Below are 5000 nucleotides of genomic sequence, written 5' to 3' on the forward strand. Positions count from 1 at the left end.
AAGGCTTCTTTTGTCTTTGTTGGTGATTTTAATGCTCACCATAGGGAGTGGTTAAGTTCTATCTCTCCTACCGATCGCCATGGCTTAAGAGCTTTAGACTTTGCCTCTGAATCAGGCTGTGAGCAAATCATAAATGAAGCTACTCACAGGTCTGGTAATTGCTTGGACCTTGTATACACTGACTCCCCTGGCGTTATAACTGGTAAGGTTGGTTCTCCTGTCGGGACATCTGATCATGCCTTGATTTCATTATTAGTGAAGACTGAGCAGCCTGTCCCTGATATATCCTATTCTTGTAAAATTTATATGAAATCCCAAGCAGACTGGAATGGGATTTTACATGATCTTTTGTGCTTGAATTGGTCACAATTATATAATAGTGTAGATCCTGTTATCCCTTTGAATGAGAATCTAGTCAACATAATTGATAGGCGTATCCCTTCTCGTGTGCTAAGGTACCGAGTGAAGGACAAACCGTGGTTCAATGATGATTGTAGACGTGCTTTTTTGGAGAAGCAGGAGGCCTATCAACTTTGGAAGGGTAACAGATCAGATTTGACCTGGAGCAACTATACTCAGCTTCGAGCTCTTGCTCAGAGAGTTTATGCCTCAACTGAAATGGAGTACAATTTAACCATAAAAGAAACACTTGCTGGTACAACTCAGGAACATAAATGGTGGTCTACCCTTAAATCTGCACTCTTTGGTGTAGATGCAACAGTTCCTCCCTTTACTTAAACCAGATGGCTCAGTCACTCACTGTCCAAAGGAAAAGGCAACCCTTTTGGCTGATGTTTTTGACAGTAAACAGAGTAATGAAAAACTTGAACTTCCTCATTCCTGTTTTCCTGAGGCTAAAACTAACTAGTTTAGCTTTTCGATCTCGTGAGATTAAAGCTCTGTTGATGGACCTTGATGCATATGGAGGTGTAGACCAAATGGTATTTTTCCTTTGTTTTTTATAAAGACAGCAGATTTCTTAGCTCCAAAGTTATCTGTTATTTTGCGCAAGTTAGCAAGAAGAGGAGCTTTTAGCACTAGTTGGAGAATTGGTAATGTTACTCCTCTAAGTAAATGTGTTTGTGGTAGCTCAAGTCCCACTGATTACCGCCCAATTTCCATAACTCCAATATTATCTAAAGTTTTTGAACGTCTTCTGGCAAAACGTCTTAATAGGTTTGCTGAAGGTAATCATCTACTCCCTAGTTTGCAATTTGGTTTTCGTAAAGGCCTTGGAGCATGTGATGCCCTTCTTACAATCTCCAATGCTGTACAGAAATCCCTTGATTGTGGTCGGGAAGTTTGTATGATTGGCCTTGATTTTAGTGCTGCCTTTGACCGTGTTAATCATGAGGCCCTTGTTTTCAAACTGAAACAGTTGGGAGTGGGTGGGTCGTTTCTTAGCATTATTATTGATTTTTTTAAGTAATAGATCTCAAAGAGTTGTTGTTGATGGGCACCATATTGATTATAGGAATGTGATTTCTGGTGTTCCACAGGGTAGTGTTCTAGGCCCATTACTTTTCATACTATATACACATGACATGTGGTTTGGACTAGAAAACAAGCTTGTTGCATATGCAGATGATGCTACTCTCTTTGCATCAATTCCATCCACTGAATGTAGATCTAGGGTTGGTGAATCCCTTAATGGAGATTTAGCTAGAATTAGTGCATGGTGCAAATTATGGGGTATGAAGTTGAATCCTAACAAAACTCAAAGTATGATTGTAAGTAGGTCAAGGACGGTGGTTCCTCAACATCCGGATCTCAGCATTGATCATGTTTCTTTAAATATGTATGACTCTTTCAAAATTTTAGGTGTGATTCTCGACAGTAAATTTACTTTTGAGAAACATATAAGGTATGTGTCTTCTTCAATTTCACAAAAAATAGGCTTATTGAGAAAGTCTTTCAAGATTTTCGGTGATCAATCTATTCTGAAGAAGTGTTTTAATTCTTTCATTCTACCTTGTTTTGAGTATTGTTCTCCTGTCTGGTCTTCAGCTGCTGATTCTCATCTTAATTTGTTGGACAGAAACTTACGGTCTATTAAATTTCTTATTCCTGATCTAGATATTAATCTCTGGCACCGTCGTTCAATTAGTTCATTATGTATGTTGCATAAGATTTTTCACAACTGACCATCCTTTACATTCAGATCTCCCTGGACAATTCTATCCTGTTCGTAATACTAGGCAGGCAGTTAATTCTAATAGCCAGGCCTTCTCCATCACAAGGCTCAATACTACGCAGTACTATAGAAGTTTTATTCCAGCTGTGACCAAGTTGTGGAATGATCTTCCTAATCGGGTGGTTGAATCAGTAGAACTTCAAAAGTTCAAAGTTGGAGCAAATGCTTTTTTGTTGACCAGGCAGACATAGTCTTTTTATAGTTTATTTATGACATATTTGTTTTTGATGTTGTTGGTAGTTTATTATATGACATGTCTGTTTTGATGTTGTTTCTTATTTTAGAATGATTTATTGTTAATTTGTTCTCTTCATTTATTTATATCCTTATTTCCTTTCCTCACTGAGCTATTTTTCCCTGTTGGAGCCCCTGGGCTTATAGCATCTTGCTTTTCCAACTAGGGTTGTAGCTTGGATAGTAATAATAATAATAATAATATATATACACATATATATATATATATATATATACATATATACACATATGTATATATATACATATATATACATATATATATATATGTATATATATACAGTATATATATATATATTATATATAGAGTATATATATATATATATATATATGTATGTATATATATGTATTTATATACATATATATATACACTCAAATATATATATATATATATATATGTATATAATATATATATATATACATATATATATATATATATATATCTATCTATATATGTTTATATATGTATATATATATATATATATATGTATATATATCTATATATGTATATATATATTATATATATATATATATATATATGTACATACAATCACATATATATAAATATATATATATTTATATATATATTTATATATACATATATATAAATTTATATATATATATATATATATATATATGTACATACAATCACATATATATATATATATATATTTATATATATGTTTATATATACATATATATAAATTTATATATATATATATATATATGTATATATATATTTATATCTAAATTTATATATACACATATATAAATATATATATATATATATATATATAGATATATATATATATGTGTGTGTGTATATATATATATATATATATATATTTATATAAGCTATATATTCAAAATCTATGCACAATTGATGCTACAAAATCCTAAGTAATAGAAAAGAGAGAGAAATTAAGATAAAACTCCTGGCCCTCAGTTTCACATTTTTGAATTCCAATAAAAGACGACTAAGGTTTCAGAGGGGGATTAATGTATTTGTATGCGGGATTGGGCAATATGTACTCACGTTAACGAGCGTTTTAATGTTTGATACATATAGTTAAAGTACACATACGCTATTTGCATATGTGTATATGTGTGTACGTGTGTGTAGATCTTTGTATATGATTTCTCTTACATAAACATATAATGATTCGCTAGAATAATTTTCTAATAGTCTTTGATTCATTATTTTACCTCGCTTGTTTTTTGTTAGTTTATAAACAGTACTTTTATTTGTTGAACACAACAACTTTTATTCCTCAGGTATTATTTAAAGAAAAAAGTCATTTGAAGATGCCCTTAGTAGGAATATTTGTCCCTTTCATTTTTCTTTTAGTTTGTTCACGTTTTTTAACAAATCCATTGTGGTATAAATAAAAGAAAAATTCCCATACAGAAAAAATTGATTTGAATGATTTTGAGTTTATTTGCTTATTCAGCTGGTTTAGTTTTCCTCATTATCATTATTTCTATTTCATTTATAGAACGTTTTTTTTCTCGTAGAAGTTTATGGTATCGTTTTATACTACTACTACAACTACTACTACTACTAATACTTCTACTACTACTACTACTACTACTACTACTACTACTACTACTACTACTACTACTAATAATAATAATAATAATAATAATAATAATAATAATAATAATTCTATATAACACTTAATTCACTAAACAGCTTTATTGTAATCACTCTAAAACTGAAGGGTCGAACTTCTTCCAACGCTAATGAACAACTCAAAGTATGTTGCTTGTACAAAACCCACACTTCTATTATTTCTGCTTCTCTGTTGTGCAACGAATCTTTTTTTTTCAGAATGGAATGATAAAAAAGAGGGGAATATCCTATTTTGGTTTAAACTATTGTACCTTTCGTGATGGTTTTCCAATTTTGTTGGCGTGGATATATCATACCAGTTGCACTTCTAGGGTGAATGATATACAAGGAATTAATTTTCCGATCTCCTTTTAGCCCTCATCTAAATTCAGCCCTTCATATTTCCTAAAGATTAGCCAGAATTTATCTTTCTGAAAAAAAGTGAAACTGGCAGATAACTCAACGTGACAAGTATTTTTTTCCGATGAAATGAAGTCATTGCATCAGTGTTTTGTTATATTTTGTGGCTTTCAATATCTACGTATTAATTTATAAAATTCAAGTCACTGTCAAAGACTCACGAACTGAAATGTCATGTATACAAAAGCATAATCTAAACCTCGAAAGCTAGTAGGAATGCACATATAGGACACTTTTCCCTCTGGGGACAATTGAAAGCAAACCTGTTCCTTGTCTGTGATTTTCGTAAAAAAACGATAGCCAAAAATTTTGGAGATTTTCTTTCAAAATATGATCAAACTCTTGCATAATTGACTCTGATCTTAATTAAATTTGTATAGCACCCCATCACTCTCTCTCTCTCTCTCTCTCTCTCTCTCTCTCTCTCTCTCTCTCTCTCTCTCTCTCATACTCAAGAGGATACGCATTTTAAAAGCTTTAAAGGCATTTCCCTATCATACAAGACAGTGACCTAGAGGCTGA

This window comes from Palaemon carinicauda, chromosome 12, assembly GCF_036898095.1.
Source record: "Palaemon carinicauda isolate YSFRI2023 chromosome 12, ASM3689809v2, whole genome shotgun sequence".
Classification (NCBI taxonomy): domain Eukaryota; kingdom Metazoa; phylum Arthropoda; class Malacostraca; order Decapoda; family Palaemonidae; genus Palaemon; species Palaemon carinicauda.